Genomic DNA, 13736 nt, shown 5'->3' with positions numbered 1-13736 from the left:
TTGGGACTTAGCTCATCCATTGGATTACTTCTCTTCTCTTCATACCATGAATGCAAACTTTGATTTGAGCTTTGTGATGAGCCCCAAAAATGTACAATTATTTGGGCTCATTCAACCTCCTAATTTGACTTAATCCACCATTCTCATTAGTTTATTGCATGTTTTTGATTATATTTATGTTAATAGAGTGAATTTGGTTAGTCATTATGCCAACAAGTCTAATGGGTGCTTTGTGTAGCCTTTTTGGTCAACTTGGAGACAAAATTGAAGGTCTTAATGAGCACTTGGCAGCCAAATTCGTGGGAGAACAAGCTAGAGGATTTGTAGGAAGGTGTCCCCTTCATTTATGGGCCCTTACCTCGAATTCTCCACCATCAGCTAGGAGTTCAAGGGCCACCGAATCAATCAACACAAGGGCAGCCAAGCAAGTCAAGTAGGACTGTTGTTAACTCCAAGTTTTGGGCAGCCGAGTCCCTAAATTCTAGGAGGACTGTTGGGTCCTCAAATTGTATAAATAAGAAGGCTTAGGGCCTCATTTTGGTTAGCCAGTGTAGCCAGTGGATGTTAGCTAGTTAGCCAGTAGATAGTAGCCAGTAGTTAGTCATTTCATAGCCTTGTTGTAGTCATTTTGTAATTCGATTTGTATGAAATAGATTAGCTTTGCTTTCAGCTCATTCTCAAGCTCTCCTTGTGGACAATTTTGATGTAACTCTTCATTCTTGATTAATAAAGATGAATTCAGCTTTGCACCAGCTCTAAATCTCTCTTGGGAGGCTGTAGCTCTTGGGGTTGGGCCCATCTCAAGCGCCCAGTACCTCCCCTGTTTATCTTTATGTGTGTTTGCTGCGTTCTCAAAATAAAATCTGCTCTTTAGATCTTGCTTTGTTATTTTGGTTGTTTTTGTTGGTTAAAGTAGCTTTTTATGTTTGGGAATCGATTGATAGGAGTTTGTCATGCATTTAGATCTTTCGGAATGTTCTTGCTTACGTGATGTACATGGTTCTCTTTCCAAACGAGGCTGCTGTTTATTCATTTCATTGACAGTTAGATTAAGTTAGCTAGGACTCAGTTTGTTTGCAAGAATTCATTGATTCGGTTGAATGTGCATTGTGCAGGGCATCTCTATCACTCACTCACATGGTCAAGCTTCATCAGAACCATCTGATTCATCCCATATCTAGGCTTCTCACTTCACACCCATCCTCTTGCCCCCGTAACCCTACCTTCTTCTCCATTGTTGTCTCAACTACCTTAAAGCCAAATCAGCCTTCCACATATCATCTCACCACTCCATCCATCAGTTCCTGGGTCACTTCAGACCCCCATCCTATCTCCATAACCATCCATGCATCTTCCATCAATCACCCATCCTCAAAAATCCCATTTCGAAACATCCTGTAGAAGAATTACAGAACTTCCTGTAGAAACCCCTGCAGACTTCCTGTAGAAGTTCATAAACACGGTTGCATGGCATCCAGACTTTGTGAAACTCTCAGAAAGAATGTTAGGGATCCCTTAGACCCTCTCTGTGCCATCCCAACCTTTCCCAAATCATTTCATCCCTTGATCCATCCCTGCACAGTGGAAAACTAGTTAGAAGCACATGCATGATAATTTCAACAACTTAAGCAAAAATACAAAAAGATGTTTTCTTCAGATAGTGATAACTTAGAAACATGCATTTTACCTTCCTAGAAGTAATGGCATCTCTTTTCGTAGTTGGCATTCTTTCCTTTGCATCAGTAGGACTAGTTGGTAGAATTAGGGTTTGCTAGGGTTTGCGTTTCTTTTTGGCTTTCAGTTTCTTTCCGCAAGTAGATTAGCTTCCTTTGAGTTAGCTTTCGTCCATCAGTTAAAAAGCTTCTTCTAAGAGCTCATAGAAGTTGGCTTGAGCCCCTAGCGGACTTGTGCCAGCTTACCAAGTGACAGCTGCGGCAAGAGCTAGTACTTGTGCATACATCACCGTCGCTTCCAAGTTTGTTACGAATTACCGGGTTGATAAAATTAAAGAAGGGAGTTCCAGGAGTTGTAGCATTATTTCTACAATACTGGAGCTCACCACTTTGTGACGAGACACCTGCTGAAAATGACAAAGAGACTGGCTGTCAGATCAAGTTTGTATCAGTACACATTTCAAGCTCACATATAGTCAATGGGGAAGGACTTTGACTGCAAACATTATCCAACACATTAGCTATTGGATCGTGAAAAACTTGAAAAGACTACTGCAACCCATTTTCTATTGGTTCCGATGAGATTGCATGAATTTCTACAGGCTGCTCATTTGAAGATATACTATGCAATTTTCCCTTCAGAAACTGAAATTATTCAAAACAAAATGGTATGGAATCATCTTGTATCATTTGATTGTATGTGCCAGCTTCCAAGTCTTCATCTACAACTTGACAATCAATGGCATTCGGGGGCCGCAAATCTGGATATGAGAAGTCTTGAACAAGGTTTTCATTGCTCTCAAGGTGGTCTAGATCAAGACTTGTCAACAATTGATTTCTGAGTGCATGAATGTTGTCTCTGAGGAACTGAAACGAAGAAAAACAAAAAGGTAAAGATCCTTCACTTACTTCAAAATTTGTTTCCTCGTCACTGTCATAGTTGATATGTTTCGGCTAATCACTATATTCGAGCTGTTGAAAATGAACTTCCTCCTCCCACAAACTAGCTGTTGATTTGTCTGCAAGATTAGCTTCTGTTTGGAGAACATAATCATCATCATACTGATCAAACTGAGGCAAATCATCAGTATAAAAGACATCATCAAGCATACATGTCATATCAACAGATCTCTCTTCTCCAAGATGATCTACAAAACAATCATTATCAGATCTATGACAACTGGGATAAGAAAAAAGATGTTTTGGAGCAGCCATTTGTTCTTCTTCAATCAGCGAGCCATGGGCTTGAACATTATACTCATTCCTTGTGATGATCTTTTGCATCATCTCTTCCACTGCACTTGCCAAAATGTCAAGCTTTACCTCTAGAGATGTCGATTCCTCTAGATCTATGTTTTTGATCTCTTGTTCCTTCAACCTTGCCCTTCGGATCAACAAATGAACCTCTACATCTACTGCACTGTTCTGCATCTCTTCAAGTGTTGCAAGGTTCCTTTCTCTCAGCTAAAACTCCATTTCCGGATCAAAGGCACCCGGGTAGTGCAAGAGAGCGGATCCAGGAGGAGGTCTTATATTAATAGGCATCGAATAATAAACTTGGTTAAATCTGGCTGAAAACTGTTGTACTGTCTCCCTTGGCTGTCTTTTCAACTGGTTATACTCTTCTATAATCAAGAAAGCTTTTTGTCTTACCACCCACCTGTCGAGGAAAACTTTGATGAACTGCTGGAAATCTGAGATGCTCGCATCAGGCAGGGTTTTGAACCAACTCTTGACTTTGCCTTGCAAAGAAAGAGTAAAAATCCTAATACTGACATCCTCTTCATCAACTTCAAAAAGGTCAAGAAAAGACTCAAAATTCAGAACATGTCTCTCAACAGTGATGTTGTCGCGTTCACCATCAAATCTTGGTAGATATAGGTCATGATTTTTAGGGAAAGCATGGGATATAGGAGGTAAAATCAGAGGCTTGTATCGATCTGGAATTTTACAAGGCATAGGGGTATGTACAAATGCTGCAGAATCAGTCTTGGTCTCTTGAGGTTCATCAGTTTGAAGACGATCATCACAAGATTCAGAAAAAAGGTCTTGATCCAGCTCAAAAGCATGCAAATCTTTGGTATTCACAATCTTCAAAGGGAAGGAATCAAATGCAGGACGAGGATCTTTTCTCAAACACAATATACTTTGCAAAGCCTTCTTGACATTCTCGGGAAAAGACAAGAAATAATTTAGAACAAAAAACAAAATGTCTTGGATGAAATTCCAACTTGAATACCTGATCTTTCCATATTGTCCTTTCATGTTTTTGCTAGTCAGGTTCATCCTCCAGTGGAGTCTTTGGATCTGATCTCAAAAATAATTTGGAATAACCAGGTGAATAATTTCAGCCTTGCTGTGTCTGATCGTTGTTCACCAAAAACAATCACATCTGAGCTTGATACATGTACTGGGGCAACTTGCAAGTTAGATATTCCGTTTATAAGACTAGACCGGAGATTGACTGAAGTAGCTTTTATCTACTTGCGCTAATGCAAAGAAAAAGCATTTCGAAGGCTACCTGGCTAACTTCAAGCTTCGTCTGAAGTTTATAAAACGAAGAACACTAACAGACAAACAATTTTTTCCCTAGTGGAGTTGCCACTATGTTAGAGCCTAGATTTACCTCAATCTAAAAAGGTAAGCTTCTAGGTCCACATCAAACCACGCTCAGCCTCGTAGCTAGCCTTATGAGGATAGGAGAGGGCTCTCTCCGGGTCAATCTCAGCAAAAGATAATCGATGGGGCTTGAGATGACTGAGATACAAACTAATTTTAGGCTAGGTATGAAGTGCAAGGAGTTGATTTGATAAAATGGTGTTTTGTTGACTCCGATGAGAAAATAGATTTTGGGGTGCGGGGATTGAGGTTCAGTGTTGCAGGGATCTCAATGGGGCAAGGTAGGCAATTGTTTTTGGTACTCTAAATCAAATGAGATGGATGGATCAGACAGAGGAGGAGTTGAAGAGGGAAAGAGCAACCATGGATCCTCTCTAAACAGACGAAAACATCAAATAACTAAATCAAACTTCAAGCAGAGCACTGCATTTTCAATGGATTCTACCTACACTCTTGTTTGTTTAGTTCAGAAGAAATAAGATAGATAATGGCATACATAGACAAATTCACAATTACAAAAGAAAGCACTGTACCAAGTCAAATTGCCACATGAATCCCAAAGAATACTGCAAATTCTGGTCTCAATTCCTTAGCCAAAATGAAAATATGAATGTACAATGAAGCTCCGAGATTTCTCAAGATTCCAACCATGCTAATGACTGAAAACAACATAATATAGACAAACATAGCTCATCCTTGCCTCTAGGGGTCGAGCACACATGTTTAGGAGCTGTTTCAACTAATTCTAAACTGAGAACTAGAAATTAGGCAACAGAACAGCATGCCTCTAGAAACAAGGGAACTGATTCATTCAGTTTCAAACAACCTTTAAACTGATGAATCTACCTCTACAAGTGAAAATTTAACATATTTACATCATGATCCATCAATGTACATCAAATCACATCACACATTTTCCAATAGGAAAGTAAAAAAGTCAAACAAGGCAAAGCTGGGCGAAAAACAGAGCAAAACTTGGTCAAACTGGCAATTTTTCCTCTATGCGCCGCGCTTGATTCTCTATGCGTAGTGCCTTTTTGGACCCACTTTTGAAGGCCTTCCCGGTGTCCAAATTAGCTCCAAGTATGCTTGTTGGAAAGGTATGCCTGTCTACTTTCCAACCCAAGTAGAATTTTTCAATTTGGTCTCCATTTTCCCCTCCAAACGTCTGTTCGCCCAAGACTTCTTCCTGTGTGTCAAAATAGGAGTAGTGAGGTCATTTTTTGAGATTTTTTGACCTTTTTGAGGGCTCAAAACTTGCCCATATTTCTTGGCCATAGGTAGGAAAGCATAAATTTTCATGTGAAATCCAAAAATGCTGATATTTTGGGATTTGGAGCCCCCTAGCAAAAGTGAGTGCCACGTGGCGCGGCGCATAGGGAGGAAAACTCTGTTTTTTGTGCAAAAAAAATTTAAAATGCAAAAATTGCTCCAAATTTCTTGAAATTTGAGCTGGACCTTCTCTATCAAGAGCTATGTTGGGCCAAGGAAGCCTCAGCCAATGTCTGAAGTCGATCATGCTCCTTTTGCCTCTTTGATGCCTTCCTTAATTTTGCCTTTAAACACCTGATTCACTTGGCACACCATATTCCTTGACAAATAATGATACGCCATGTTTCTCAACATATTCTTCTCATTGATGGCTTTCTCCAACCTCCTCTCCAAGTGGATATTGGCTCTTTCAAGCCATGACTCCCGATCGGCATTGACCTCTTTCTCAAGTGAAGTGAACTTCACCATCCTCCTTTGGGCAGCTTGGTGGTTTTCCCGTATGTTTTGCCACCTTTATGAGGTCTCCTGGGTGCATGTACCTTTGTAGGTGATTCACTGTGTGTATCCTCTTCATAATCATATGAAGGATCAGATGCCATCTCCGCTACTGGATGAACTGTCTTGGAGCTGCCTTGATGAGAAATAGGTGAGCTGTGATGTGTTGAACTGTCTTGATGGTGTGTTTTGACTTTTGCCACCAAGGGGAAGAGTGGTACAACTATAGGGGGAGGAACAAATAGTGAGGAATTTTAGGGACTGCTGGGGGTAGGGGGGTTTAATCAAAGGAACAAGGGTCAGGGAGTAGTTTGGGATTTTTTAGTATGGGACTAGGGTTTGGGAGTTTGAGTTTGGATTTTAGGAAATGGGAGTAGGGGTATAGGATTAGTGAATTAAGGGGTATGTGAACTTGGGGAATAAGGAAATCAATGGAAAATATGAAATAAGGGAGTGATGAACTTGGTAGCAAAATAGTCAATCAAAACCCTAGCACTGTTTGCTTTGGAAATTTTGGAGAAGTAGGGTTTGATTTCTTTAAACAATCACCATGCAACAAATACCATCAAACAACCATCAAATTTGGATGAAAAGCTATGAGAGAAGCTCAACCTACTTGTACAAATGATGATCCAAGCATATTGGGCGATTTTGGAGCAAATTTTTGAAGTTTTTGGGCTTGCTGGCTGTATGCACCACGCATCAAACCCAATGCGCTGCACCTTCTCTATGCGCCGCGCCAGTGTAAATTTGCACTGGAAATTGCAGCCCAATGCGTCGTGCCAGTTATGTGCGCCATGCCACCTGCCCAATGCGTCATGATTTTTCCAGGAGACTTTTGGAGGCCTTCCTGGTGTCCAAATTGGGCACGGGATAGCTTGTTGGAAAGGTCTTTGAGTCTACTTTCCAACCCAACTAGAATTTTTTAATTTGGAGTTCATTTTCCCTATCAAAAATCAAATCTCCCAAGACTGGTCAAAATGTGCAAAATGAGGCTGCCTAAAGGCAGAGTGTTGTTGCAATCAACTTTTGAAGGGTTTCCTCAACTCCAAATTGAGCTCATGATATCTCATTGGAAAGATAGTTGTGTGTAGTTATCCTTTGAATCATCAAGCAAGTCATTTGGCCAACCAAGCTAGGATAAAACTTGATTTTTCCAATGTCAGTTCATAGGTGCATCCATTCTCTCGAGGCAGCGGTATTTTTGACATTTTTCTAAAACCACGAAACCTGTGTAAAAAGTGAAGGAGGTTTCTCTTCCTTGGCCTATTTTTGACAAAAACCTCTCTCAGTTTTCTAAAATTAATCTTTTATTACTCAGCAACATTATTGGTGTAAAACCTATCCCGATGTGTGGAACAAGGGATTTGTCGAAATGAAGCGAAATGAAGGGGATAAGGGGCTTCTAAATTCTTGAGAGAATTTTGGGAAGTAGGGAGGGATGTTAGGAAGCAGGGGAAAGTGGAATTTCAAAGATTGAGTGAGGGGAAGGGATCCAAAAGGGCAAAACACAGGCTTAGCCTAGAAAATTGCCAAGTTGTAGCAAGAAACTAGGGTTTGTGCAAAAATGAGGAATTTGGGGGAGCTCAGTGATTGGAAGTGTTTAATAAGGTACATTAAGGATAGGGGAAGGTGTATGAACATCAGGATACAAGTTTTATTGATGATTTGAACATCCAAGAGAAATTACCTTCAAAACCCTAGGAGAGGGAAATGAACCTTACCTAGGCACAACTGAAGCATGAACAAGGTGTAAAATGACCCATTGGCGCCTGGCATGATGATGACAACCCTCTGAATGATGGTACACTCAGCTGAATGGTGACATGGACCGACATTTGGACAACTTTGCAAGGAGTAAAAACAAACCCTAGACCTAATACCTAGTGACCAAATTTTGCTTGAAAACTCACTGAAATGACAAAATTTGACCTTGACACCTTAAAATCATTTTGTAAGAGCATGTTTTATCACTGGAGGAAGGCTGAAAAGACTGACACTAACAGGCCGCATTATGTCAAAATCTACCCACATTGCAAGGAACTAATCAGATTTCACAGATTCAAGAAGCTTCTACTGTGGGGGAATTGGTAAGAAGCATTCTTAAAATTAATGCTTCCCTTGAAGACTATCAGGCGGAATATCAACCAACCACAGTTGAATTCGAAGGTAAAGTTTTTGACTAAACCATATCCATTTTAATTGATCGAGGAGCTACTTTGAGTTATATTAGTTCCAAGATAGTGGAACAATGATGTTTGCAAGTTGTTAAGTTTAAAAATCCTTGGTTAGTACAACTAGCCACGGGAGCAAAAAGAAGGGTGTTGGCCAAGGTCAACAATTGTCCCCTAATGTTAGCAGGTCAGTCTATTATGGCAGACATGAATGTGTTACCCCTGGGATCATACAATATCCTTATAGGTATGGACTAGTTGGAAAAACATTGGTCCCTCATTAACTGTAAAACCAAAACCATTAATTACCTGGATGAGAAAGGAGAGAGAAAAACAATTCAAGCCATTCAAAAACCTTTGAAATTAAGGCTTGTAACAGCCTCCCAATTAGCAAAATGTATCAAAAAAGGTTGCCAGGTTTATGAAATACAAGTAGGGTATGCTAATTCTAAGGATAAAACTGTTTCTTTAGAGAATATACCAGTGGTGCAAAATTTTATGGATGTGTTTCTTGAAGAAATCACGGGACTACCCCCAAAAAAGGATATAGATTTCACCATTGAGTTGATTCCGAGAGCTGCTCTGTTCTCCTGAGCCCCTTACCGTATGAGCATACCAGAGTTAACAGAATTAAAATGCAATACAAGAGCTTCTTGATAAAAAATACATCTGTCCAAGTGTATCACCTTGGGGAGTTCCAGTGCTTTTTGTTAAGAAGAAGGATGGAACCTTGCGATTGTGCATAGATTACCGTCAGTTAAATAAACTGGCTATTAAGATTAGATACCCCCTACCCCATATAGATGAGTTATTTGATGAGGTGAAGGGTGCAACTATATTTTCAAAAATTGACCTCCACTGGGTTTACCATTAGATTAGGATAAGGGAGAAAGATATAGCAAAAATTGCTTTTAGGACTTGTTATGGACATCATGAGTTTGTTGCGCTGCCCTTTGGACTAACTAATGCTCCCACGACCTTCATGTGCCTCATGAACAATATATTTCATCAGTATTTTGATAAGTTTGTATTAATCTTTATCAATGATATAATGATCTACTCTCAGAACATAGAAGAACATAAGGAGCATCTCCGTATTCTCCTGCAAGTTTTAAGAGAACACCAATTGTACGCTAAGCACAATAAATGTGATTTCTTTAAAGAACAAATCCAGTACCTAAGACATGTCATCACCAAGAATGGAATTGCGGTAGGCCCATAGGAAATAAAGACTATCATGGAGTGGTCAATACCAAAAGACGTAGCTGATATAAGATCATTCATGGGTCTAGCCAGATATTATAGACGATTTGTTGAAGGTTTTTCTAGGGTGGCATACCCCATTACCTCTCTGCAAAAGAAAGGGAAAACCTTTAGGTGGACCGTGAATTGTCAAAGAAGTTTTGATCAACTCAAACATCTACTTACCACTACACCCATTTTGAGCATTGTTGATCCCAATAAAGATTATGTGGTTTGTACAGATGCTAGCAAGGAAGGTGTAGGTGGTGTATTAATGCAAGAAGGCAAAGTTGTTGCCTATGAGTCTAGGAAGCTTAAGGAGTATGAGAAAAAATATTCAGCTTATGACTTAGAGCTGATAGCAGTCATCCATGCCTTGAAGATGTGGTGACATTACTTGATGGGTAAGAAATTTATGTTAATGACTGATCATCATAGTCTAACAAACTATTTCAAACAACCCACCTTGAATGCTAGATAAGCTCATTGGGCTGACTTCCTAAGTGAATTTGATTTTGAAATCAAGGACTTGAAAGGAGAAGAGAACTGAGTCGCGGATGCCTTAAGTTGAAAGGTAAATTTTTTATATGAGGTATCTTTTAGTGAATCACAAACTACTTTTTATGAGAAAATTCGAGAAACATCCATGCAGGATTCAGAATATAAACATTTATGACAACAAGCTAAAATTCTGAACCATGAACAATAACTGGGATATGAGGTAAATTCAGAAGACTTGCTGATTTATAGGAAAAGAGTATATGTGCCTAATCAGAAAATTCTTAAAAATTTAATTTTAGATGAATATCATAAGATTTTGTATGCAGGCCACCCTGGGTACCAGAAACTGATTACTACTCTTAGAAAGGAATTTTTTTGGCCCGGTATGAAAAAGAAGGTAGCAGAATATTTAGTTCGTTGTCTGGAATGCCAGCAAGTGATAGCAGAGCACCATCACCCAACGAGATTACTCCACCCATTGCCTATTCCTGAATGGAAATGGGAGACCATATCCATCAACTTCATTACGGGACTTCCCAAGTCTAAAAGGAAGAACGACTCAATAATGGTGGTAGTGGACAAGTTGAGCAAATCTGCTCATTTTATACCGGTACAATCAACCTACAAGGCGGTACAAATTGCTAACATTTTTATGCAAAACATTTTTAGATTACATGGAGTACCCAAGATGATCATTTCCGACCGTGATGTGAAATTTACATTAGCTTTCTAGAAAGCTCTATTTGAAGGTTTAGGCACACAACTACACTTCAACACTTCTTATCACCCTCAAATGGATGGGAAGATGGAGAGAGTAAATCAAGTAGTAGAAGACATGATGCGGAGTTATGTAATGCAACAACCATCTAAATGGGAAGATTACCTACACTTGGTAGAGTTTTCTTATAATAGCGGATACCATAAATCCTTACAGATGAGTCCACTTGAAGTATTATACGGACGTAAGTGCAGGACACCCTTGATTTGGGGTGGTCCAGAGGACATATTGATGCTAGGACCTGATATGTTAAAAGAAATGGAGGAGATGGTTAAAAAGGTACGATATAATTTAAAAGTCGCTCAAGACCGACAAAATAATTTTGTTGATCGGAAGAGAAGTTTCTGGGAATTCCAAGTGGGAGATCATGTTTACGTTTGGGTACAAGCCAAGAAAAGTACATTGCAATGGATCGGATGTGCTAAATTAACACCCTAATTCTACGGTCCTTTCCAAATTTTGGCTCGAATCGAACCAGTGGCTTACCATCTTGGCTTACCCAACCATATTCGTGTGCATAATGTCTTTCACGTTTCTGTACTTAAGAAATACATATATGATCCTAACCATATAATCAATTGGCAAGACATTCAGATAAATTAGAAAAAAAATATAATTTTTTTTTTATTAAGAATTAGGACTTATTATAACAAGCTGGTTAATAAATTAAATAAAAAATGACTGATTTAATTGTGTTTTTGTTGTTCTGTATAGGTCGATCCGGAAGGCGAGTTCTTGGTCAAACCCCTGGTTATACTTGATCGAAGAGAAGTAACGCCACGGAAATGAGTTATCACCTAGGTTAAGGTGCAATGCCAACACTATGGGCCAGAGGAGGCTACTTGGGAAGATGAGCAGGTTATGAAGGAGACATTTCCGAACTTATTTTCAGAAGGAAAACATTGGGACGATGTTACATTTTAGGGGGGAGATGTGATATCCCCAGCCAATGTAAATATTTAATTTACTTTCAATTAAAAAGATTGATTATCATTTTAAGTTATAAAAACTATTTCTTGAATTAAATTATGCATAAATGAAATAACAGTCACATGTAAATATTGTTTTCACCTGTTAAAGTAGTTAAGTTGGCAACTACTTGTCCCTAACTAATTTCTTGAGGATTTATTCAAGAAATATCAAAAGGATAGGGGTATCTGAGATCAAGGAAAGAGAGTGAGCAAGAAAAAAAAAGGGAGAAAATTTGTGCTGAGATGTCAGGTAGTTTTCTGTAGCTATGTCTGGTTTGGATCAGAGAGTTGTAAGCAATGAGACAGTGGTTTCTCAAAAAAAAGAAGAGATGGTTCCTGTATTCAGGAACAACACGATGGGGGGACTAGCTGGTACAGTAGTCTCAAGGTTGGGAAAAAAAGTAGCAAGCAGATCAAGGTCTAGTTTGATACCAAACTAGAAGCTAGCATGTTCCAGATAATTGAAATCTCATACTATATAAGTAGAGATCTGATATATATAAAACTATGCTTGATATTTGCTAACAGATATTTTAGAGATAGAATGGTTAATTCTGTGTGTCCTATGTAGAATAGTCCATAAGAAATTTTTATGTACCTAAGTTAGAAAGAAGAATTACTTTACTCGGACCAAGAGAGAAACATAGTCTATATGTGGTTGTACTACACAGGAACTTACAAAAGTCTAGATATGCAGACATTATGTCAATAAAACAAAACAGGAAAGCAAGAATTGCCGAGATTTTCCACAAAAATTTATAAAAGAACTAGTATGCCCATAATTCCTTTAAAAAGTAAAGGAAAACCTTGATTACAGGGGAAAGAAGGAAAAATAATACATGATCGAAAACCCGCATAGACATTCGAACTATGTAAAGAGGATCAATTAGAAACCCAAACCTTCCGATAATAACAAAAAATTTAAACAATAAATAAAACGAAAAGAAACAGAGTTTATTGACCTGTGACAGGTAAATATAATCCTTTTATTACGGGCAATGCTTGATAAATTGTAAACTTCACTTGAAGATTATAGTCGACCTTAAAAATTATAGATTCAACTTGAAAAATAGTTGAGCATTTCGACTTTAATATCTGAAGAAAATGATAAAGCATTTTACCAACTATTGCATTATTCAGAAGAGGTATATATAACAATTATTGTACATGGAAAACAAGAACTGTAATGTCTGTCAAGTAAGCCGCAAAGCACTTTTAATAGCATTGAGAAATTGTACTGAACCTATTATCCAAAAAAGAGGGAAAAGAGAGCTAGGCTCGGGTTTTTTCCACCATTAAAATTTAGTATAGAACTTATTACAAATATAATTCGCCCTTAAAGCGAGCGTACTTTTAATATTAGAGATGTTACAAATAATAAAAATTATACATAGACAGATAAGTGAATAGTTATGATACCAGAGTCATCTTTATCTTTAGAACCCAAAATCTCGAACCTAAGAAACCCTTAGAAATTGTAATGGGAAAAACTCAAGTACCTGGTAGATGGGCTGGAACAACCATCGTCGCACCCAGTGCGCTGAGCAAAGGCTTTTTCCGGCACCTCGCCCAAACCATCGTCACCTGTGAAACCCTCCATCCCTCATGGGAAAAGTAACAATAATTAAACACTACGCATGTAAACAAAAGAATGGGTAAACTTGTGAATAGAATTGTATCGACCACATTAAGAAATTTACCTGGATTGAAGCTGCATGTAAAAACCCTCCTCGCAACAAGACGCCGAACCAGAACCCGGATGCGCCTGTCAAAGGTAACCATTGTCGATTAGGAAGCATAACATGACAAGGGTGAGCCTAATTGGGAAAAAAACACCCTCAAAACGACGAAGTTTAGGCTTGTAGTTACCTGTGCACAGGAAAACCCCTCTACAGGTTATGCCTAATCCTGGAAGGAAGAAATGAGAAGGCGACGACACTACATCGGAGGCATAAAACCTCAAGGTTCTCCACTACTGTCCGATTTGAGTTGACATCTGGGGACTGTGGAT

At 38.8% G+C, this 13736-nt stretch overlaps 1 pseudogene; it reads right to left on the bottom strand.

The window, feature by feature from the left end:
* LOC149153674 (linoleate 9S-lipoxygenase A-like) overlaps positions 1-13507 on the bottom strand; it is a 49734-nt pseudogene extending 36227 nt beyond the window's left edge.
* Positions 13508-13736: the final 229 nt, after the last annotated feature.

The sequence above is a fragment of the Pinus tabuliformis genome, chromosome 9 (genome assembly GCF_031772625.1).
Source record: "Pinus tabuliformis cultivar Carrire ecotype Pingquan chromosome 9, CPIR1, whole genome shotgun sequence".
Classification (NCBI taxonomy): Eukaryota; Viridiplantae; Streptophyta; class Pinopsida; order Pinales; family Pinaceae; genus Pinus; species Pinus tabuliformis.
This window is presented reverse-complemented; position numbering and strand designations above follow the sequence as displayed.